At 36.0% G+C, this 26,064-nt stretch overlaps 1 long non-coding RNA gene across 4 annotated transcripts; it reads right to left on the reverse strand.

Annotated features, from left to right (window-relative positions):
* Positions 1-398: 398 nt before the first annotated feature.
* LOC103143247 (uncharacterized) lies at positions 399-21,677 on the reverse strand. Of its 4 annotated transcripts, XR_001663002.1 has the most exons (6): positions 21,484-21,677; positions 20,998-21,121; positions 20,679-20,920; positions 20,229-20,397; positions 4,378-4,469; positions 399-570 (listed from the first exon to the last, which is right to left on the reverse strand). It is a non-coding gene; the product is annotated as an uncharacterized LOC103143247 (long non-coding RNA). The 4 variants fall into 4 exon arrangements; XR_001663003.1 differs by lacking the exon at positions 4,378-4,469 and having other exon boundaries at positions 21,484-21,675; XR_476771.2 differs by lacking the exons at positions 399-570; positions 4,378-4,469 and adding an exon at positions 14,647-15,778 and having other exon boundaries at positions 20,679-20,923; positions 21,484-21,676.
* Positions 21,678-26,064: the final 4,387 nt, after the last annotated feature.

Consider the following 26,064-nt stretch of genomic DNA (forward strand, 5'->3'; position numbering starts at 1 on the left):
TCAATGCAACTCTGCATTGAGATGATCATATTTGAACATTTTTTTAAAACAGATTTTTCGTATTGACTGATTGTGGAGGAATAGTTTATATTTTGTTCTGCTTTTTTACAATAGGACTGATTCAAGAGCTGAAGTTTACAGACATGGAGGCTGAAGACTGATCAGGCTGAAGTCGTTTGATTTAACACCATTCTGACAAACCGCTCCCTTTTCACTCACAGATATCTGGGCTAATTTACCCTCCAGGAGTTAAACTGCAAGTTCACCATAAAATCTATGAAACGTCTTTATTTTAATCAGATCTTCTCCTCCCTCAGCTCACCTCAAACCAGGGCAATCTCTCATCTTTCCATATTTCTTTAATTCCATAGATCAATCCGAACAGAGAAGCCCAGAGCCATTTACTTTTAATTTTTATTACAACCTTCTTTTTCAGTTCTCAATTAATTTTATCCAATAAATTAAGGAGGATGAGTTGAATACGTTCTCTGTTCAGAAGAACGGTTGTCTTTCTAGTTCCCCTTCCTTTGTGACGCGGTTTTAAAACATGAGGCAGGCTTTCATGGCAACCTGGAGGAATTCAAACAAAGTGGAAAAAGTCAAAGGGAGAAATGGCCTGATAACGGAGAATTAGTTCAGCTTACACCTCTTCACATGCAGTTGTTGGAAATGTACTAATGGAAACTCCACATGTTGTAACTTTATCACAATTACACAGAAAACCATGTAGAGGACCCACATTGGGACGAATAGCAATTAGCTCAACAGGTCAGCTTTAAAACGGCAATCATGTTCAGCAATTTCTGTGGAAGTTTTCAAAACTGTTGGAGAAAATCTCTTTTACAAAGACACCTGATGTGTCCCAAAATGATTTTTTTTTCTTCTAGTGGACCAAATGGCTTGAAACTGGTCAAATATTAGCTAAATTCCAGATTTATTTAAAAAGTAAGAAATACTTTAGGAATGTCTTTGACAGAGTAGTTGAAAAGGTTTCTAAAGTTAGCTTCATACATTGCATATTTTCTCCCATTTCTATGCAGAATGGACACTTTCAGTCATCTGTGAAATTGGTTAGCATGAGCTAACGAAGGGTTAGCATCCATCATCTATTTCACGCTACACTGAGATGTGTTTATCTTTCAATCCTGTCAAATTTGAGTTTTTATTAGATGTTTTAACAAATTATTAGAGGTTTAGAAGCAAACATTGTCTATTTTTGTGACTATATATAACTAGTTTATCTATTCTATACATTTTTACTTCTTTGTTTAAGATATTTAATAGTATAATGGGTTCAAAGTGTCACCATTCTGCTCATGTTTTTATGTAATTTTGCCTCAGCTCCAGCTGCAGTAATTCTTTCTGCTTACATGTTTATTGCTGTAATTTTTCAAAGATAAAATCATTAGAAAAAATAAGAAAATATGCACAAGTTAAACAGAAAATTATCAACAATTATGTCTGTGTCTATTTATGAACATCTCTTCATATGACTGTGCTACCATACTTTAGGATCTGATGATTTTTATTGCTTTGCCTCTGCAAATATGCAAAAAAGAAAAGATGTTCATGATCACATAGACGTTCACTGAACCCTGAGCGGCAACACGTTTAAACTTTACTGATAAACCACAGGTGACACCTGCTGGTTGGGTGAGGCCGTCGGCTGTTTGCTGAATCCCTCTGACTGTGTTTGCTGTTTGAACAACTTCATTTTATTTTATTATTTACCCTTTTGTTTTCCCTGAGCTTCAATTAGTCACGTCTAAAACTGGAAACGTGTTTTCTTCTGTGCACATTGTTGTTTTGCTGCAGCAGTAGTTGAAAAGGTTTCTAAAGTTAGCTTCATAAATTGCATATTTACTGAATTTAGGTAACCAACAGCTGTAGGAAAAATTCACGACTGCAACGTGTGAAACGACCGATTGGAAAATTCATAATAATAATTATATTCTCAGTAATTTAAAATAATGAAATGTCCTTTTAAAGAATATTTAAATATTTCCCTGTGTATTTATTTACTTCACGGCTCCTGTACAAACGAGAAACAACGTTAAAATATTACAGAAGTTGCAGAGGGCAGACTATGAATAATTGCATGGTAGATTATTGCAGACTCATCTGTTTTAATGCGGTGTAAATTACTCCAGCTGAGCGTTCATGTGTGCTTGTGTCCGGTCTGCGAGTGCAACCTGTTTCTGAGGAGCTCAGTCAGGTGTGAAATGCAAATTGTCGCTCCGTTAATTAAGAGCTCGCCACCCTGCAGTTCTCCTTTCTGAGCTGGAATATGTGTGTGAGCGTTGCTTCCTGTGGATCCAGGCGCGTTACTGTGACCCATTTGTCCCAGAAAACAGAGTATCAGAAAACACATTTTGATGCTTGTCTAGAAACTTCAACTCCAAGGAAAATCTGCACATTTCTCCAGCATTCTCCGTCTCTGTCTGACCACCAGGTTTATCAGAACCAGGAACCCTTTTTTTTTTGCCCTGTAGATTTTTGTTTTCTCAATATGTTTGGATTTTTTTTTGTAAATTCTCTGAAAATAACAAAGACAGCATGGTGAAAATAATAACCAACCTGTGTGGAGGCTAAAGTTACACCCACAGAAAGTCTGGATTGAAGAAAACTACCACAAAGTCTTCATGTGCCGATTTACAGACGATATCTGTTGAAACAAATGAATCTGCTTGTGATCTACTGTTTATTTGCTAACAACATTAGCAGGAGCTAACGCAAAATCAAAACTAATTGGAAGATAATGAATGAAGCATCTTTAAGTCATTCTAACAACATTTTAATATATTTGAGAAAATGTTTTGAGTTAGAAACTGAAGATTTCTGAGCACCGAAACTCGTCTGTTTCCAAGAGAAAAAAAAACAAACTCAAACTTTGAGATTAGTTTCACATATTTACTAGAAAAAACGTGGGAACTTTCTGAACTCTGAAAGTTGAACATTTTTTACTTTTGAGCTCAGAAATTACCATTTTTTTCCTACAAATTTACAACCTTTTGAGCTGAAATAATTTCCTTGTTTCTGAGATTTTTTTGCTCCTTTTTTCTGCCTATAATGGCCCTAATAAACAATCATATTAATCAACTATAGCTCTCATTTTCTTCATGACTTTATCAGCTCAGTATTATGTAGAAGGTAACACTATTTAACACTATTTAACATTTCAAATGGTCTAAAGGAAAAAAACATTAGCATGATCAAGTTGTTTGTTTCAGCTGATTATTTTTACACTTCCTCCTTTAATAATCTGGTGGCTTTCTTTGGAAAAATGAAACAAACGATTAGAAATGCTGTGCAGTCCGTCGCTGACTGACTGGTCACCTAACATGCTGTAAAGCTTTATTTTTGTGCTTGCTGTTCCAGCTCATCTTTGCATTGCACGTCGCTATGTAAATAACGGTTTTTGTTCAGCCGTCAGGTTGTGTTTGAGGACTGTGTTGGCTCCGGTTAGTAGCGGCCTCCCCCCCCGAGCTCTGTGTCCCCTGCCAATAGCTAATTGATTTGGCTCCATCCTGACTGCTCTACTTACTCAAGTGGTTAATTAACTTTACTTTTAATTCGCTTCCACGCAGCGCTCGGGTAAAGCATAGAGCTGACACCGGCTGAATGCGAGCACTCATTCGGTTTTTGTCCGACAGAGCGAACAAAGATGGCCCTTCAGGTTGTAAACTGGCCTGAAAGGCTTGAGAGGCTGCTCATATATTTATGCACACTCATTTTGTTCCTTTACTTTTTGCTCTTTTTTCCTCCCGTAATTATTCTTTTGACTTGCCCTCTTCCCTCTTCCAGCAGCTTTTAAGGTTGTTTAAATGTGCATCAACTGTTATTTAATTACCATCGACTGCATCTACATGAGGTTAACGAGGTTCTTGATTAATTGCAATTATTCTGAAATTACTTCACAGGAGCTGAGATGTCCAACTTTCAAAAGTCTCTCAACTCAGCTGGAACAAAAGCTCCTTTTTCCGCCCGCTGACAGTTTCAGGAGTCTAACAATGAGGAACTGAGCTGCAGAAAACAAGCCAGTGGAAAAGCCAACATGTCATGAATGAAGGCTTAAAAGCTTTAGTAACTGACACACACAAAAAAATCTGATGGCAAAATGGTTGTTTCATTTACAATAGAAGTACGTTTTTACATATTTATTGTTCTATTTCAATTCTTTTTTTGTTCCAGCCCAAATTCAAGTATTTCAGTCCAGAATGAGTGGATTTAAAGGTCAGGACTTCAAGTAAAAACATTTTTTTCCTTTTAAATCCTCTTCAAAGTGAGGGCAAAATGGAACATCTGATGTTTCTATTCGAGCTTTTGAAACTAAAGTGTAGTCTCTGATGACGTTACATGCTGAAAAACACACCAAACCTTTTGGGCGTCATTGTGGGACCGCTCCGTTTCTCCTCGCTCCGCTGGCCTTCTTCGTCTTCCTCTGAGCCTGTCTGACTAACCCGCTCTGGCTGAAAAAACAATTTAACAACCCCTTCAGACATGGGTGTTCATCAGCCAAAAGAACATTTTTAAAAATACTTTTCTCACTCTGTTGGTTCAGAGATAGAGAAGCCACTGTGGGAATCGTGTCAGCTTTTCTTTCTGCACTTTTCATTATCACTGACTCTGTTTTGTGCACAAAACTTCTCTGAATATTACACTAATGCATAAAAACTATTTTGCAATTGCATTGTTTCCTTTAAAAAAGCAATTAAAATCAGAAATGAATAAGTTTGTTCACAAAAACATCCTCCTACCACTTCCTGTCGTCGTCTTCTTCGTCTTTTCCTGCAGTAGTAACATCCTGTTATTGATCACATAACTCGTGTTGCCCAATAAATCAATTTTGATAGGCTCAAAAAAACACCTCATTCAAACGGCAAAACTTTTAATCAAAAAACTTTTTTTTCAACATTAGCGTATTTCCACTAAGAAAATTTATTTTCAAAATGTCAAATTGTGCAATTATATAGTCAATAGAAGCGCAGCTCACGTCCAGTAACATTGTACTTAAAGAGTAACTAAATCCTTGATGATCAACTATTTTTTGCAGATAAACAGAACAAATTGGTTCTGATGTGCTCTCTTTATGTTTCCATGTAATTCTGTTATATTCTCCAATATTTCGCCAAAGCCTGTTTTAAGATCACATCCTTTAGACAAAAGTCACTAGATTTGTCACTTTTTTGGAAAAAAAGTTGAAAGACATGTCTGAAGACATTAAATATATATAATAAATAACTATATACCAACTTAAGTTAGCAACATTGCTCCCACTCCTCAGTGTCTCTTGGAAAAGAACATTAAACAATGTTTTATGTGCTTTGTCCAAACATAGTCCTCAGTTTTTAACCACGTTAAAAACAAAGGACCTTTATTTATCTTTTTACTATGGATCTTTTTTGTGTCTGGAATACAGATATGATGATGATTAAATTAAAGATTCCTGTCACAAGCAGAGAGAGACAGACGCTTAATTTATGTGACTTTTAAGAACATAAACATGAAAAAAACTAATTCCCCAAAACAGACACAATGCCGCAGGTCTGATCATATAACTGTAACTTTTCTTCTCACACTTCATAAAAATTATATTTTCACAAGAGGAAGAAATTCTTTAAAAGGATTGGATAGACACCCATAATCTGGTTTTTACCTACATCTTAATTATTTTCACAGAAATGTAAAAATTCAACGATTCAAATAAAACAAAATACAAGAGGGAAGACAGGAAACAACCTCAACAATTAATACAAACTATCTTGTCTTTACATTGTGTTAAAATGCAACAAAATAAATGTATATATTAATATCTCCCCAAACATCTACTAGGACTGTTTTAAACACAAGATTAAACAGCGGGCGCTCAGATGAGACAACATGTGGACAACACTGCCACCTTCTGGGCAACTTCATGCTTTCAGCCTGTCTGCTGGTTCTTGTTAAAAGAAAATAAATCTCATTTATCTTTTACGGATGTTTCTCACAATCACTTAGGAATGACTTATTGTGACATTTAACATCACTAATTCATCTGCATTTTTTCCACAGTATTTATAAATATATTTTTCTTTCTTGGACTTTTGGTTGGCGTCCCCTCTCTTTTTTTTTCGTTTAATTTTGGCAGGACCATTTAATGTTTTTGATTGTTGATTCAATGTTGTATGACTCTGTGTTTTTGTGTTTAATGATGTAAAGCACTTTCAAATGCCTTGCTGCTGAAATGTGCTATACAAATAAAATTAGATTTTTTTAATCAAACAACATGACATTGTTTTCCTCATTGATTTACACGACAGATTACTTTGAATGTGCCATATACCTTGAGCATCGGCCAATTTTTTCTTGTCTTCTAACACATTATTTTTGTATTTTGGAATCCTATTGAGAATATTCCTCTTTTATTTTATTTATAATTTAAAAGGCCAATTTTGTATCCTAAACATTTTCCAAATGCAACATCCAGGGTTATTTATATGTTAAACCATTTTTGGTGAAATAATTTAATTATAAGTGTATGTGTTCACAGAGTGAAAGTAACTGTCATAATGTTATCTGTTATTTCCTAAATCATTTTTGTTGTGTGTAAAATATTTCTAAAATGTGCAATAATATTCACAAGGCACTTTTCATCTTGACCAGAAGAGGGCAGCATTGTCCCCTTCCTGTTGTGCATCTGGTGGGAAACTGTCAGCTGCAGCTGATGGTGACATTCAGTCAGAAAGTAATGTTTCCACACTTTGGCTGAATGTTTCTAAAGATCTTGGAGTATTTTGCATCACTGATACGTGAGGAACTGAACTCTATTTGTCTGTTACACCTTCCTCCGTCTGACGTCGGCTGAAATTATGTCGCCATTAATTAAATCACTACTTGTAACGCTGCATTGTGTAATAACATTGCAATAGGTAACTATATAATAAAATTGGGCTTCAAAATGTAATAAAACATCTTTACACCTGCATTATGTAATAATTAAAGCTGCCAACTTTATTGCATAAATGCATGCAATTAATCTGAAAATTTTAGATTTTTTAATTTTACATATGCATATTAACAGAACTACCTATTTGTTGAAAACAAGCATACAGTGGTGGTTTTTGATGTGGGCAGTCGCCCAGGCGGCATCCGAAAGGAGAGGGGCACCCGAGAAGCAGAAATATATCTTATCTGTCATTTGTTCCGTCAACAAGTTTGTTACTACTTGTATGCATGTTTAGTGAAGTTTTCCTTACTTCAGTACCAGGAGACTTATGTTATCTGGAACTGTCTAGAAAATTTCTTATCTCTAAAAGTAAAATAAAAAAACTCAGAAATTAAAAAAAAAAAAATCTCAGAAATTTTCTAGAAAAAAATATTTTTGAGCTTCAAAAGTTGAAAATTTATGAGAAGAAAAGCCCTCAGAAATTGATGTTTCCCATTAAGCAAATTTATTTTCGAAATGTCAAATTTTGCAATGATAGTCAACGGAAACGCAGTACGCAAACCCGTCGCCATGGCAACCAGCTAACAACAGCTCCGTTAGCCAACCGTAGCAGAGATTACGTTCAAACGTATCAGGAACGTCAACACCAAATAACATGCAGACATTTCCCACACAGACAGAGCGCTACGTCCGTTACGGTTTTGTTTTCAGGCTTAATGTTTATGTTGCGATTATTAATATTAATACATATTAATATTATTAAGAAGTGATCATCTGAACACAGCAGCGGTTGATTAGCTAGTGGGCACACAACAGCAGAAAAATGTTTTAGGAATATTTTTATTTCACGGTACGTTTAACTTTTACTTCAGTAATTATATTATGAAGTATTAGAAACTGATTTGGAAAAAGCTTTTTTGTCTGACTGTTTTGTTTTTAATTAATTATTGTTATTTTGGACCTTATAACACCAAAATTTACCCTAAACTTTATATTTTGGTCCGTCTGATTATGTAATTTGTAAATATTAAGTGTTTGATCATTTTATTAGTCACTCAGTACTTTTTACTTTTGAGTAAAAATATGTTGAAGTAGCGCTATGCTTGAGTACAACTTTTGACTACTCTGCCTACCTGTTTGTAACAACAGCCATCTTGGTATGCAGTTGCTATGACAACAATAAACAAGTCACAGGCTCAGAACCAGCTCTCACCTGAATCCTATCTAACCTAACAATGTAAGTGCATTACAACTATTACTCTATCACAAAGTAATAGAGTAATACTACTACCAAGATAAATATCACAGATCTTTACTGCAGTACTTGGTGCAAACTAACAAAATTAGCTTAGCTAATGTAGCTTTTATCGACATGTATCCTACATGTAAGTTACTACATGTACTTACTCTGCCGGTCAACAGAACCTTGTTATTCAGACGATATGTTTGTAAATCTGTTTTAACATTTATTGTTCATCGATTTCAGGCCGTGACGTTCCATGCTGTACCCACTCTTCGTTTTTACCGAGTAGTGAACTATGTCATAATAGATCGGAGGCTTCTTGTCCACATCGTCTTGCATGTTTCCTTCTCCGTCTCATATGGGCTGATCCTGACAGCAGCCATTTTGTTCATGTATATTTCTCTTGCACATTGGTTACAGTGTCCATGTATTTTCGTTTTGTTGGTCTGGAAGCCATGGTTCATCTATGCTTTGCTTGCCTTCCAAGATGGCGCAGATCCTGTTCAGACTTGTGGGAACTGAAGTTTGACATGGCTGACATCATCAGCAAATTAACATGGATGTCACCAGTAACAGATGGACGGATGCTGACCCTGATTAGAGGTCCACTTTAGCTTGTTCTTGAGCTCACGATGGGAGTTTTTCTTCCTGAGGTTGAGCTTTCACACACCAGAAACACACACACACTTTAATGGACGGCCTCTTTACAGGAATGTAAACATCTGGATCCTCTTTATTCACATAGTAACTGAGCATGGATTTGTTTTAATGCAAGTATTTTCATGCAATTATGAATATGATGCAAACTCGTCTGCGCTGTGTGTGTGTGTGTGTGTGTGTGTGTGTGTGTGTGTGTTGTTTTTGCCCCCACTTGTTCTCTGGTAGTTTGTTATTCCTGCAAATGTCTCTGGTCTTCTCCTCGTGGATCCTGGTTTTAATTAGCTGCTTTTATAAGAGCCTCTTTAACCTTTTTGTTTGTTTCTTTTTAATCCCCTATTTTGAATGAAACCTCTGCGTGTCACACCATCTTGTAAATAACTGGATCTTCACTTGAGATTACGAATTTCATTTCAAAATGACACGCTGTGCAGACAGAAGTTGTAAACAAACACCGATATTACACAAAATTCAAAACTGCAAGTCATTAACAGCTGGAAACATTGAGTTTTCACAGCTTTATTTATACTCAGAGCCCATAAATGGCCCCTTTTCATTTTACTGCCCTGAGTATATAAACAGCTGAAAATGTGAAGTACTGCATCAACCGCATGCATAGGCGCCGAATCCTTAATCGCTTGACTTGGACATTTTTTGAGTCGAATAAATCTGGTGAACTTCATAGCATGGAAGATCAGGGATTTCCGATGCATCACTCTTACATTTCACAGCTCTTGCCCTTCGGAAAATGGCGTGACAAAAATGGTGCTCCTCCTCATGCAACGTTCATTTCATCATTTTAGACGGAGGAATTTGTCATTTTATAGTTTTGATTCCAGTAAAAGTCTTATTGTTCTGGTACTTAAAGTGATAAAACAAATTGCTTTGTGGTGTGAAAATAATCCTGAGACTTAGCAGCATAATAACACATTTTCCTGGATGATAAATTGTACCAAAAGTTATTGCGATAAACGACAGTATTGCTGTTTTGAGACTATTTTCAAGTCAGTGAATGGTAAAGGCATAACAATGCAGGTACACATTCTCAAAGATCAATAAACTTTAATTTTTTAATAAACATTTGACACCGGAACTAGATTCTGTTTTTATTGCTGAAAATAGACAAAATATTTTTTCGGTTTTCCTCAATCGAGCCAAAAACAATAAACAAACTGGATGCCTTTCATTTAACAAGGACAATAAACAACAATCATTGAGGTTTTGGCTACATGATTCCATTCCCACAAAACTGGTTCAGTTAAACGTTTAATTAGTTTATTGCTGACAAGATTTTTTAAAAAAATCACATTTTGGAGATTTTATAATAAAAACTTGAACATGTCAAAAGCTGAAAATGTTCAACTTCTGATATTCAGAAATTTCCAAGATTTCTCTAGAAAATGTCTGAGATTAAATGCAAAATTCATGATTTTGCAATTTTTTAGATTTTCAAACATACATTTTTTTTCAGAATTTTTTTCTCATTGATCTAAAGAAAAATTCTTGCACATTTTGCAGTTTTGGTGCTCAAAAATGCCATTGCTTTTTCTTGAAAATTTCTGAGATTAATCAAAAAATTTCTAACTTTTTTCAGGCACATTTTTTATTTTTGGAGCCCAGAAATCTCTTTATTTTCTGGAAAATTTTTGATATCAATATAAAAATTTCTTGCTTTTTTCTCACACATTTTTTGACTTTTCAAACAGAAATTTCCAAGTTTATATATATATATATATATATATATATATATATATATATATATTTTTTTTTTTTTTAATTCCTGAGATAAACCTCAAAATTTCTGAGTTTTGATGGAAAGTCAGTCATCCTATTTTTATGTATAATTACAATAGCACATCATCATAGGAACCAGATTGGGTAGGGAAAAAATAACACATCAAGCTGTGAGACTTTCTAAACTTCTATGCGCATTCGTGTTACTTTTACTCATTCAGAGATTTTGTGTAAATGTTCTTTGCAAAGTGGATTCATCTCCAGGTTTCAGCTCCAGGGCAGCAGCGCAACGCTGCATGTCAGGTTCATGTGAAATACTGATTCAGATTTTGCATATGCAGCAGACTTTTATCAAACTTTATGCTGAAAAGATGAGATTTGAGTTATGCATGGCGGGATTGTGCCCCAGCGCAGCTTTACTTCTAACACCGCCCCTGACCCTGTCTAAGAGGAACTTCTTTGTGCCGTAATTGAATTCATGCAACACATGGTTACCATCTGATAGGATCTTTTCAAAGCAGCATGCACCGTAAATTATATTCTGGAAGAGAAGGGTAGGAGCATTTATGTCTCGACACTGTAGTGAAAAACAGGGAGTTTTGGATTACAGGAACCCGCTGCACCGCTAGAAACACATCAAACCCAAGTATTTAGTGCAAACTGCTCCACAAACATGCTTTAATTAGTTATTTTACAGAATAAAGTTAAGTATTACAAGCAGAGCGTCCAGTTCTTTAGATACAATTCAAATATGTTGCTTTTAGTCCAGCCCATTTCAGTAAAAGCACACGTTTGTGTATTATTTCTAAAGTAAAGTGTGATTGCAACCATTGAGTTTTATTGCCACAGTTAAGGCTTTTGTTTTCATGCAAATACTCAAACAAACTAAGTAACTACAGATGAGATTTATTGGCTGTTGTGAGGATGACAGAGTAGCTGTCTGAACAGCTTTTTGGAGGAGGACAGAAACAGCAAAAATATTGTAGATATTACTTGAATTTGGAGACAAATGTTTCTGTAACCCCATAAAAAGGATCAGATTTTTTGAAGGACTCTTTGTTTTTGTACTGTTCTGCACACACTGCAACAGCAAGTATTTTTATTTTTAACTGTATTTATTTAATGTAGCATAAGCACATGCTCAGTTTGTTTTTGTCACCTGTCATGGCGACCGACGCGCTGCACTGCGTGACCTGGCTGCATAAACACTGACGCAGGCTTTTCGTGCAGCGTGAGAGAGGAGGATGACGGCTCCCTGGTTTCGTCTTGCTGCTTCTTGGTTAATGTTTATAGTTGAGTGTTGCTCACCGTTAGTGCTAACTGTTGCTTGTTATATTTAATGATGCAGAAGAAGATTTTTGTTTCTGCCAAAACAGCTCAATTCCACTTTTTCCCTCTACTATGCGTTACATTTTACTTCAGTTTTGTTTCTGTTTTAAAAATAACACTAGAATGTTGTCGATGCATACAACACTTGGTATTTTACTCATATTTTGAGATTTTGTATTTTATGAAAACATAAACATAACCATTTTTTAAATAACATAGCCAGCTGTAGTTCTGTTTGGGATGAATATTAATTTTACCTAATGAGATGATTACATAAGGGATAAAATGGTTTGTTGTTTGAAAATTGAACAGTTTTGAACATGGGATCTTAATTTTGAAATGATAAATGGATCCTAAAGTTTGGCTTCCTACTCAGAGCCATACCGTGTTTCCCCGAAAGTATCTTACTTTCAGGGAAACACGGTAGCACCGCTAACTAAAGCACGAATCAAACATTAGTTGTGTAAAACCACTATACCAACATGGTATTTAGCAGAAGCTAATGCTAAAGCACTAAAGCATTTAATACAACCATGTTGATAGCCATCATGTACCAATGACATGTTATAATAACTCTTTAAAGGACCAATTCAATTGCTAATCAGTACCTACCGGAACATTGCGTTTAAATGTGGCCCTTTATGCAAAATTCACATTTTTCATGTTTCTGTACTTCCATTTGGGTTTCTGCTGCTTTTAAAAACCACCAGCTGTTTTTAGGCAATAAGTTAAGGTTTTTCGGTGTCTGGAAAATTAGCCGTTTCAAAAACCCACAGAATATATCACAAATAAGCAGCCACTTTCACCTAGTAACCCCAGCAAAGCTCCACTGATGTTACCTAGCAACCCCAGTGAAGTTCCGCCCGTTACCTAGCAACCCCAGTGGAATTACGCTCGTTACCTAGCAACCCCAGTGAAGTTACGCCCGTTACCTAGTAACCCAAGCTGAGCTCCAGCAAATTTGCTCAGCTGTTTTTACAGTTGCATCTGCTATACAATGGCTGCTGGAAAAGACATCAGATTTAAACTGTTCACTGGAGAACTATGCCCTGGTACAGCGTTGCATTCTGGGCACAGAATAAATGTCATTTGAAACTTCTACAATAACTAATAAAAACTAAACTGAAACTAAACTGCTTCAGTTTGTTTGGGTCTCGGTCTCTAGGCAGGTAAACCTCAAGTAACTTCAAGACTGAATTATCCTGCATTTTAAACATTTCCCAGGTGCTTTTATAATCTAATCTTGATGAGATCAACTGCAGGTGAGTAAATAAGTAAAACAACATACAGCAGTAGTTTTGGAGAGTCCAAAACTACTCCAACCACCCAGAGACTTTCCCATTAACCACCAGCATCTTCATGCCTAAAAGGAAAATGGTTTAGCATACTTGTTCTGGTTAGATTTCCATGTCTGTTTCCAGTGCTGGAACATCAAATGCTTCAGTTTTTCAAAGTTGATATATTTACAAGGCTTCTTTTCCCATATTTGTAGCAAATTGAAAATTAGATTAAGCTGTCATGGCGACGTGGTTTGGTGCCATGCATGAGCAGTGTTTTTCTAATTATTTCTGACTGATTTTTTAACCACAGCTGGAGAGTGTTTTGGGTTCATGCGAGAGGATTGTCTTTTCACTTTTGTTCTTTCTTGCTGTTTATTCTCTACTTGCAGAAAACAAATGTCTTGGGTTCTGGCATCAAAGCCACGAGGCCGGAGTAAAACTAATTCTTCCTCCGTCTAAAGAATCTGTTGAAAACGAAGACAAACTTTATTTTGTCAATTGGGCCCAAGATACCTTTATCAAAGTACAAATATCTTAAAATGTTTACAAAATGACATCTACCATGAAATAGTAACTGAAACAGGACGATCCTGAGGTTCAGTGAACACAGCGCTGATTACTGACCAACCATGTTTAAAATGAGGACAGGTGGAGTTATTTCTAATGTTGCCAGGTAATGTATTCCAGCTCCTTCGACCCTTAATTTCTGTTTTTTCTGACTAATAAGAAATTATCTCTGGTAGTGATGTTTGAAAAGTTACACCACCAAAAATTATCATCAATAATTTGGGATATTTAGTCTTTCATAAGACGGGAGAAAATGGAGGATCATATTTTCACCATGTTAGTTATTCCCTTATAAATGTAACAATTTCAAATTAAACATTAAGCAAGCTAAATATTTTTGCTTCAAATCAAACATTTAGTTAGCTAGCTAAATACTTAGCTGTAAACTAAATATCTAGTTAACTAAATATTCAGTTTGTAAACTAAATATCTACCTCATGACTAAACATTTACTTACGATTTAGAACTAAATATTTAGCTAAAAATCCATCACTGAGTTAGCAAGCCAAGTATTTAGCTTCCTGCTAAATATTTAGATAGCAAGCTAAATATTTAGCTTCAAACTAAACATTTAGATAAGTTGAATATTTAGCTCAAAATTATTTACTTAGCAAACTTAATATTTAACTTGTAAACTAAATATGTAGCTCACAACTACATATTTAGATCTAAACTAAATATTCAATTAGTAGGCTAAATACTTAGCTCCAGACCAAAGTGTCAGACAGCAAGCTACATATTTATCTTGCTAGCTCCATTTAGGCACACAGAGACGAGCATGGAGTATTATTGTAAACAATTAAAAGAAAAAAGTGTGTGTCCACACGACGGGACATGTTACCACGGAAACGCTGGAGTGGGTTTGTTGGGCCAATTAATGGCTTTAATTTAGACCCATTTTTGACAAGTTACTTAGCTTCCTGTTTATTTTTTGTTTTAAAGACATCTAAATTTGCACCAAATACAAACACATTCAGACCTTGAACAGCTCTAGAAATCTACTTAGATGGAGATATTACTCCTTAGTTTAAACATTGAAAGCACACCATGAGATACCATTTCTGCACAGGAGTTAAATAAGGCTCTTTACTTGGACCAGTGTTATTCATTTTCCATTTCATAACCTGAGAACAAATTTATTCTGATGTCAACATGAAATTTCATGCTGATGACGCTGCATGCGTCCCATTAGAAGGCAACCTGCTGCTGATACAGTGTCTGCAGTTATGATGCTGTACGGACACATTATTGTGTAAATCTCAGCGAATGCATGCAGACAGCAGGGGGCCGCTAAAGACTTCTGCTCACTTCACGCTCTAATCTTTTCCCACATAACATCTTACAACCTGGTTAAAAACCACAACACTCACATTAAAACTAGAGAACCTTCGGATCAGTAGCTTTCGTTGCTGTCGCAGAATTGTTGTTAAGAACTACATTTCAAACTTGCCAGGCCCTTAAGATCTACATGGCTTGTTTTTAAGGTTTAATTTCACATCCCCTCCCACCACTAAATAGTTTAACAGAAAGATTTTAACTCTGGACCTTCTTGGTATGAGGCAGTTACCCTTGAGCAGTTTATATTTCTAATAAAATGACCCCACTTTGGCAGTTTTATGAAATAGAAAAGCAAGAGTTTGTTTCAGTTTTACATCACAATTTAAGTCAAGATAATCCCGACCAGTACACTTTGCTATCCTGAAATCCTGCTGCAGCCTGTGAACAATTTGACAGAAGAATCAAATCTGCACGCTCCAGAGCTCCCGCTGCTGAAATGATCACATCAAGTTCAGTTTGTTCCGATCCAGGAACAGCAGGCAGCATCTTTGTTCCTCCCCAGCTCTGCTCGTGTGACCTATGTGTGGCGGATCTTGCGTGATGCTCCGTTGTTTCCCACTGATATGATGGAGGGAAGCCTGCTCTGTTGACAGCAGAGGACCCAATGGACTCTCTGATCCCCCAGCCTCACAGTCTGCATCAATGCTTTTATTTTTCTCACCGTTTCACAGTTTAACTTGATTTTACAGCGGCGCATTGTCACCACTGTAGGAAGAAAAATAAAAACGGAAGAGTAAATATCTGGCATAAAAACTAAGAAAAAATTGGAGATTAATCTCAGAAAATTTCTAGAAAAACTTTTTGGTATTTCTGAGCTTGAAAAGTTGAAACTTACTAGAAAAAAATCTGAAATTATGACACTAAGTTAATAAATTGTCAAGAAAAAAACTAATTTTCAGATTAATCTCAGACATTTTCTAGGAAAAATACATGACATTTTCTGAGTGAAGTGTCAAAAATTTGCTAGAAGAAAACTCAAAAATTGTGAGATCTCAAAAAAAGTAGAAAAAAAACAATTTCTGAATTTCAAAAAAATTTCTGACAAATTTGAAAATGTCCTTTTGTCTTGCTAATTTTTGACTTTTTGAGCTCAGAAATGTCTATTTGTTCTACAAAATGTCTGAGATTAATCTTAAAATTAAGTTTTTTTTGTGGTAATTTCCTTTTCTTCTGTCTACATTGGTCCTAATTCACTGCCATATGATTTAGGCTAAAGCCAGTCTCTATATTTTATAGTATGGGCAAAAGTCACATTTTAATTGAATGTGGATGCTTTGGTTTATATCTGCATATAAACCAAGTTTTTAACTGTTTTCAAACTAATAATGAAAACCGGGTTTGATCACTTGAAGAGCCGTTACTCTGGAGCCGACGCATCTCCTGCTTTTATTACCTGCAGATCAAACTACTGTAAAACTCTTCCTACTGCTGTTTCTAACAAAAAGATACAATTTTTCTAAAATTCACCCCAACAAACACCAGAAAGTGATTGATTTTATTTAAATGCATAATAATGAATGTTAGCAAATTGCTCATTTCTATATGTTGCCCATAAATCAAGCAACAGAAAATATAACAAACACTCACACAATTTCATACATAGAAATAAGGCAGCAATAACAAAGGCAAACCATTTACAGTAAACTTTTTTGGGCTCTAGTGGCCTTTTATTTGAAAGTGCTCAGCCAGGAAAGTCGGGTATTGAGAGAAGAAATACATGAAGCAAAGGTCACCAGGCCGGGAATCGAACCAGCGACGACCGAGGACTGAGGTCTGGGTTGAGCTTAACCCCTGCACTGCCACAGCACACCCATCAACAGCCATTTTAAGAGGGTTGCAACAAATTAATGTTTTTTATATTTACATAACTACGTCACAAAAATCTGTATTTTTGTCTATTATAAATAAATTTTTACAATATTTATAGTTATTACAAGCAATTATAGTTATTATTAATTATAAACATATTTATAATTCTTAAATATTATAATTTATAATTATTCATAACCTAATAATTATTGGTTATTTGGTAACTGAAATAATATTAAATAGTTATTATTGACATAAATTGTCTCCTTTGTTGTTAAAAATGGTGGAAATGGTCCTTTATATGCAGTATATGACATTTGATTAATGTTGATTAATCTGTCACTGGTATAAGTTGTTGATCGATTTCTTTGGTTTCTGGGAAGAAACAGAAAACAGGCTGAAAGGCTTAACTTTAACGTTTTTAAGCGCACCAGGCAAAGAGATTAATGGAGGCACAGTTTCAGTTTTACATCTCTGGACCAAACCTTTAAAGATTTATTGTAATGGAGTTTAAGCCAGGACTGCAGTTTAAGTCTGCATCAATCTGCCTCACTGGACTACAACTCTTTAGAGATAATAATGAACCGGGCATCTTTAGCCTTTGTCCCTTTACTTTAGTCTTTTATGTTTGCACATTCAGGCAGAAAACAAACTGCTGACTCTTCTCCAGAAAGTATCGGTTGCAAATGTCCATGCTATAAAACGGTAAAATTGACCGCACTCCAGAGTTTTCTTGCTTTGGGGTTCAATCCCGTTCCTAGATTGATTGATAAATGTAGAAAAATAACATGTTTATGTTTTAATTACTCTAAAAAACAGCCAGGAAGCCAGAGGAGATTCAGATCCTTAGATATTTGCCATCACTGAAACGGATTGGGCGGCTCCCATTTAGAATGAAAGCATTCAAACCACAATAATTCCATACTTTTAATGACTTCATTTTAATGTTTTCCTGTCTGGTGTGCATTTGGATTTTAGCTCATTTAACTCTGATAGAGTAAATAGAATCCAGCGCACCGCTTTCCTTTGAAGACGGTTGCTGAAACAGTTCTGTTGAGGTCTCAGGAGTTCGTTAATGGCCAAACAGCACAGCAGGGAGGACATGGAGAAAGTTGTAAACAGGTTTAAAATCAGGCTAGGATGTAAAGCAACACAATAGACCCCCTGTATTCACGGGATTTAGGGACAACAGCTGCAGATGAATCACTAAAAACGCCTAAAACTGCAGATTTTATGAGTTCAAACAGCAATTAAACTCACAGCGGGATTGTCAGAAAACAACACCATCTTCCTCACCAGCGTCAGCGAAATCTGCTGCTTCGCAGACATCACCCAGTATAAGTGACAGTGGCATTGCGTGGAGGCGTTCCAGCTTTTTTATATTTAAGATGCTCTATGAAAAAAGTAAACCTCAAATAGTCTGGAGTTAAGTTCCACAAACATGTTATTGAAATTCAAAAATACTCCATTTATCCTAAATGAGCGATTAAAACAATAAATTGCATGACAAATTAAAACTGAGTCAATTATTTCTATTTGCATAATTTATTGCTCTTCTCTTTCTACCAAAACTGGTCTTCAGCCTGGTGCCTTGGTCCAGCTCTTATTTTGAAAGACAATATTGTTTTCAGATACTCTGTAATTTATTTTATTTGCTATTCTGTTGTTTTATTCATTTGTTTGTAAAATGTCTTCCGGTTCCAGTGTTAAATGTCTATTAGAATTTGAGATTTATTGATCTTTGAAAATGTATTCTTGTCACAATAACAAATTTATTTGGCCGATAAATTGTCCCAGAATTTATTGTGATAAAAAAAATGTTCTGAAACCACTTTCAAGTAATATATTCACAATTGAATAATAAAGCAAAAAAAAAAAAAAATCCTAACCTAACCCCATTTAGCTAACTAATTAGCGAGTTAGCCAAGTAGCTCTAATCAACAACCCTCTGCATGTTATTGTTTACATCCAGAAACCCTGGAGGGCAAAATATGTTTCTGTTTCATGTCAGTCACAGCCGCAATAAAACAACTCAGTTAACAAAATGAAACCTGGTGATGCGGGTATTATTAATGCAGTGCAGCGCGCCACAGCGAAGGAAAAAATAAAGCAGGAAAACCGCTGAAGAATAAGTCAAAACCGCTGGTATCCTTTTTTCTAGCTCTCTGTGTCGCTACGTTACACGCAGACTCATTGCCATAGCAACTGCCAACAGCTGCATTAATGTATCAGGGTTCAACACCAAAAACACACAAACATTTCCCACAAAAAGAACAGAACGTCCAGTCTGTCACAGTTTTATGTTTTCAGGTTTGAGGTTTATTTTTAGATGATTAAGTGATCGCTGCAGTAGATTAGCTAACGCTATTAGCTAAGCTAACACAGCGGTGGTTATTTGGAGCGGTGGCTCTGCTGATGATCTCTCAGAGCTGGCGTGTGGGTTGCCTATTTTATTTTATTTTTAAATGAAACGAAACACCAATTTCCACATCACACCTACACGTTACGGTTCTCATATCGAACTAGCATAACTGACCTACTTCCCTTTCCCTCGCTATTTCTTAATTAATTTTTTTTCCTGACCTTTTTATCTATTTGTCACAGTCCCTGCCAGCATGCCTAGGTGGGCCCCATGTGGGGAAAAGGAGGGCAGGCCATATGGGTCCCATATGGGTTTGTCCGCGGGTTCCACGATGGGTTTGCCCATGTAGGGCCCATGTAGCGCCCATGTGGGGCCATCGTGGAACCCGTGAACAAACCCATATGGGACCCATATGGCCTGCCCTCCTTTTCCCCACATGGGTCCCACCTAGGCATGCTGGCTGGGAGTGTTGACAATTAGTAGCAGAGCACTGCGTCCCTTTTCTTTTACACAACAGGCGTACGTTTAAGATTTAGCGCGTTATGTAGACGACTTAACAGCTAAAACCAATGCTAGTCATCGTCCGGTCAGCAGCTTTTTGCCCTCCAGCGGGTAGCTGGGGCTGGGGTCTTGTGCAAATGACATGAAACTGTAATAGATCCATAGATAATTTTACAAAACAAAAAGAAAGAGAAAGGCATAAAAATAAATTCTTTCTTCTCTGTGTGTTCAAACATCTGCAACTCAGTTCCAGTAACATGAAGAAACATTCCTACTCCTTGAAGACGGGTTTTGGGCGGGGGGATTGTGATAGAGGTTTATCTTTCAAAGGAGACCAGAATTAAACTTTTTTTGCTCCACATGGTTCATGAAGACCTGCCAATTTACTCTGGCTATGTTTGCACATTTTAGTGTAATTTCACCCATAATTGCAAGGAATCCTTTAAAGTCTTCTAAAAGAAGTTCAGTTTGAGTCTTACTCACCTAGGTTTACCTCCTGAGTGAGTGGCTAGGTACATATGGTGGCTTTTATCACTGCTGCATGCCTCTTGTATCCACAGAAAATGACCTTAGTGTTTAGACCTCTTTTAAAGCACTTGATATGAAGAGTGAGAGAATTGGAACCAGATCGGCTGTACAGCACTCCAACGTGCTTTTCAGACACAACAAGAACAAAAAGACAGAACGTTTGATTAGAATTACTTCATATCCACTCTGACAGCATCTGCAGTATCTATAAAAACTACTTTGAAACCTGAAAATAGCTACTTTTTTCAGCCTCCATGCATAAACTGAGGATATTTTCAGATTTGATTATGAATTTTTTGTTTTCTTTTTTTCTGGGAAAATGGACAAAAGTTGAGGTGTCAAACATACGATGTGCAAATAACGTCTGTGTTGCCATGGCGTGCCACCAAACAGACTACAACTCACACGCACGCCCCGAGCATCTGTTGCACATTTGCCCCGTGGTCATGGCCGCGTGGAGCCCCACAGCTTCTGCTCTCTGCTGCGTTTCCGATCACTCCATCCTTCTCCAGCCTTTCTGCCTCTTCTGCTTCAGACCTCAGCGCTAATCGGTTCTGAACAATGATGAAGATGATAAGCCGTGCCTTTGTCCTCTGCTGGTCTCTTCTTACAGATTTATCCAAGGTTAGAATATCAGAGGAGCCTATCTACTGAACATAAAGAATGTTTTTGAAGATACTTATTGAAGCAATTTAATCAGCAGTATGTTGTGCATAAATATTACCTTGTGCTCCTTTAACTGGAGGCTTTTTCCATGCTTTGTACTCGTAATGCCGCTGCAGAGGGTATTTCAAAGTTTGTTGAGTTCCCAGCTGAAGAGCAGGTGAATCAATAACTCTGAACAGAAGCTGTAGTTTAAACAAAGATCATGACACCACAATTGTTACAAACAACATAAATTGGTTATTGTTCTTGTTGTCGTTATTTATTGCCTGGTGCCAGTTAAAATGTAAACAAAGTGAAAACAAAATTGCAATAACATTTAAAGTAAACCATATGAGTGAATCATCCCCAATTATGCTTGATTTAACTAAAAACTATATGTCACATAGTTTACAGTACGACAAACATCAGCATTAACCCTTACTGTGAAATAACGAACAGCTACCATTGTACTAATTAGCTGCTAATGTACAAAATAACACAGCATTTCCGTTAGCTAAATGCTAATTTGCCAAAAACCCGCATGTAGAACAAAAACGTAACTCACCATAGCTTCAACTCAAAACACTACGTTACGCAACACTCAAAAACGCAAGAAAGAAGAAGTTTTAAGGTTAATTTAGCTCACTTGCTGCAGCAGGCGGCGGAACAAACGACTTCCAGTCCGCCGTCAAGTCACTTCCGGTCCGCCATTAAACGTGAAATGAACTGCAGAGCCCCCTAGTGGAGTAAATTCAACAATGAAATAATTTTTATTCCCTTTTAGTCTGTAAAAATGTGCTCAATATTTCTGTCAGGGCAAGAAATTTCTAAGATAAAAAATATCTATTTGCTATTTTAGTTGTCAAGCCAAATCAGGTTTACTTTACTGGTTAATCACATTTCAGCAACAAGGTAGTTCAAAGAGATTTACATAATAAAAACATAACACACTAAGCAAACAAACAAAAAAGAAACATAGTAGTTCACACTTTTACCACTTTAAAGGAAGTCTGTTTTTTAACAATAAATAAACTTAAAATAAATTTGACTTTTGTAATTTAATGTGGGCCTTGGGGCACAGGAATAGCTGCCAAAGATTCCTCAAACATGTCTGGAAGAAGCAAAGAGCCACTACAGGCATGTTTTTGATGAGAGAGTAATATTTTAACATATAAAACTCAAAAAAGTTGATTTTACATCATATCAACTTTAAGAAGCCTGACCTACCAATTCCGATTTCGGTTGATACCAATTTTTTCCTCTGAAATTTTGTAAATATAGCGACAGATAAGCCTGTTGCAATTAGCAATAAATCATTTAATAGTATGATAAATTAAAATGACCTCAATTTCTATTTGTATGATTTATTGTTTTTCTCTCTCTCTCTTTTGTTAGTCTCAACAAAATTATCTTTGAAGGACAGTTTTATTTACAGAGATTTCATAATTCATTTTATTTGTTGTTTCTGTTTTATGTATTTTTTGTGTGTGGGGGGGGGTTAAAATGTCTTTCAGTTCCAGTGTTAAATGAACATTAGTTTATTGATCTTTGAGAATCTGTTTTTGCATTATTATTATATTACCATTTTATTATTTAAAAACGATCTGAAAACAACAATATTATCTTTTATTAAGGGACAGTTTATGGTCCATGAAATGTGTTGCTAAGTTGGCAACAGTGGAGCGCAGAAGTAAACAAGATTGTTTTTCCATGTATTGACCCATCACTGATTATCCAAAATTAAGGAAATCGGAGCTGATTTATCGTTACACCCCAAATGAAACTGGAATACCCGAGAAAAACCCAAACATGCAAACAGAAACAGACTCCAATCCCACCTGGGATTTGAATCCAGGGCCTCACTGCAGTGAATCAAAAGCTGCACTTATAATATCATTACACTGCCATTCATTATCTTTAATGAAATAACATCAAAGAGCACCCAAGGCAAAACTCAAAGGTGGACACCTTTCCAACCTGCACACCATCTCTTGATCTGATCAAAGATATTCACAGTACCACAGCTCTGGAAACAAACTCTGCCTGACCTGTTGTGTGAATTCCTCCGCTGTGGCTGGTTTCATTTATTTCTCCAATGTGGGGGGAAATGGTAATGATCATAGCAAGGTCTGTTTCCTCTTCTTAGCATATATGTCAGTAAGAGGCTCAACACATAAAGCAAGAAAAGACCTCTGAGTTTTCAACATATTTTTTGCTTTATTTTACAGATGGAGATACATACAGGTTAACCTTTACCACCAACATCTGCACTTCATGACGTTACATCATGTTTTAACACCTTTGCAACCTTCTAAAGGGTCAAACCAATGTAAGACTTAATTCACAGCATCTAAAGTATTTCAAAACATTTCCAAAAAAAGTCTTCATCTGCTCATTATTTTTATTTTTAGGAAAAAACCTCAAAAAGAATACTTTCCAATATTATATACTATTCAACCAGCCCCTTAAGTTTTAATTATGATGTCAAGGCTTACAACCAGAATCTATTAACATCCCTTTTGAACTAACATTTTAAAAGGGAAATTATTGAGGTCATTTTAATTTATCATACGATTAACTGATTTATCGATTATTACAACAGGCCTGTTTGTCACTATAATTAGCAACATTTCAGAGAACAATATCAGTAACCACCAAAATCTGAATTAGTGGGTCAGACTTTTGAAAGAGAAATATAATGTAAAATTAACCTTTTTGAGTTTTATATGTTTATTCCCTCATCAAAAACACACTTGGAGTGTCTCTTTGATTCTTTCAAACATGTTTGAAGAATCCTTCAGGCAGCCATTCCTGTGCTTAAAGCAATGCCCAATTTCAAGGCATCAAATTATAAAGTCAAATTTCTTTTAAGCTTATTTTAGATATACAGCCTTTAACATTCACTTGACTGTGGTATAAAATGACACAATAAATCTAACAATAAATAATAACTCCCCCTAGAAATTTGTTAGAATCGTGTTATTTTGTACATTAGCAGCTAATTAGCACAATGCTAGTAGCTGTTGTTAATTGCAGAGTAGGAGTTAATGTTGTTTATTGTCCTGTAAACTATGTGATTTGCAGTTTGTTAGGTTTTAGAAAATATTGGAGGAAAGTCTATGTTTTCTAGATTCTGGCTGCTTCTTGTCTCAGGTTTTGTTTGTGTGGCTCATGAACAGGATTTCATGTTGCAGTCATACACTGCAAAAACAAAAAATCTTAAGTATTTTTGGTCCTTTTTCTAGTGAAAAAGGTTTTTTAGTGAAAAAGGAAGTTGCGGAGGTGTTTTTCTGAGGTTTTTCTGTCATTTAGCTCAGTAGTTCTTGGTTCTTTATGCAGTGAGTCAAACCAGTCAAACCTGTTGAAAAACCTGTTCCCCTCCTCACCTGTGGGGGAGCTGCACCAAGAACCACTGAAGGAAACAATTAATTCCTTCACCAATTACAAGCAAAAATGAAATGGCATCAGAGTTTAGTGGTTGAAGGATTTCTCTTCTATCTTTGGTGAAGTACTATGAACCACTTCTGCTGCTAACGCTAAGCTAACATGTTTGTTTTTGTTGTATTTAGCCAGAATGCCTTGCGCTATCGTCCATTTCCTGCTTTAGGAGCAGTCTCCAGTGCGCTTGGCATTCACATTCAAACTGCACCAGAGTTCACTGAGAACTGAGATAGAGGTTTATAGGCGAGAACTGAGATAGAGGTTCATAGGCGGACCAGAGTTCGCATAGCATTCACACTTCCCCAAACGAACCAAACTTTCTACACACATGGGCTGGAGTTCAATTAAAGCAAACTAAACAGGACTGGTGTGAACGCAACATAAAACTTGAGACTTATTATCTACAGTAAAAAAAGAACATTGCTCCTTGAAGAATGACGGGAACAGAAACGCTAAAGTCTTTGTTTATTTGGATATCTTCATTCTGGTTCCATGAGATGTGAATCATAACAAGATCTCAGATGTAAGCAGCAGAAAAGAGCCATCTGTGGGTTAAAGAAGGTCTTTCAAGTTCTCATAATCTCAAATTTACTGAACACCTGACATGTCTGGGGAATGTAGGACATTTGTTCACCCTAATATTTGGGACTAAAGTAATTAAATAACTCTACAATAGAGAAAATGCTTTACACTCAAATCCCGCCAGTCAAGTCAGCCGCTAACTGTGTATCTGTGGAGCTAAGCATGTGCTAACAATGTGTTTAATGGCAGTCTGTCAACAGATGGTTAGGTCTTTGTCTGTAGTCCAAATAAGGATTTGTCAGTCAATAAAGACGTAGCAGTGCTTGGCGTTTTAATAAACTGCTTCAGTTACTGGCTCTTTGTGTTCTGAAGAAAATGATAAACTGCTGCAGAATTATGACAAATCAACTTTATCCGTTTGAACATTAAAAATCTTGTCTGTTGTGACAATAGGTTGAAAATATTTGTATATTCTGTTTTTATTTATCTTACATAAAATCCCAACATCATTGGAACAGTGGTTGTAAATAATGCATCTGTATTTAACTTTTTAAAAACAGGAAATCTGTCTATTAAAGGATCTCTGTTAAACAAACCATAATATCATTTTTATAAAATGTTTTCCTTTATTTTCAAGCATGCGTGCAGAACCTTTTATGTCTCCCACCTAATTGCTTTTTGGACTCTAATACCCTGAGTTCTGCATACTTTAGTGACTTGTTTATGTAGTTTTTGAAATCTCTCCTCAATAAAAACACATTTTTCCCATTATGAAATGAGAGTTTAGTCTTTTTTTAATGTTCGGCCGTGCCTACCAACAGCAAACACATGGTTGTGAAACCTGTTGACGGTGCATTTGTTTTGAATCAATCATTTTTATGACAGGGAAGAAATTATGGATTTGTACTACCAGTCTCTGACATTTTACACTTTTAAGAGGCGATACAATGCAAACTCTGAGTCTTATGAAAGAGTTAAAAATCTCACTTCTCTTTTACCTTACACGGTACAGTGTGACTGTTTGATAAAAATTGAAGACTTAGTCTGCCAAACTGTTTGAGGTTTGGCTCAGAGCAGCCTGATAAATAGTTTAGCAAACAAAGATGCTATAATAGCCGTAGACTGGTTGGCCTTAACTGAACACACAGTCTGGTCACTGTTAGTAAATATCTAATATATCATA

Source organism: Poecilia formosa, unplaced genomic scaffold (assembly GCF_000485575.1).
Source record: "Poecilia formosa unplaced genomic scaffold, Poecilia_formosa-5.1.2 Scaffold106, whole genome shotgun sequence".
NCBI classification, from domain to species: Eukaryota; Metazoa; Chordata; class Actinopteri; order Cyprinodontiformes; family Poeciliidae; genus Poecilia; species Poecilia formosa.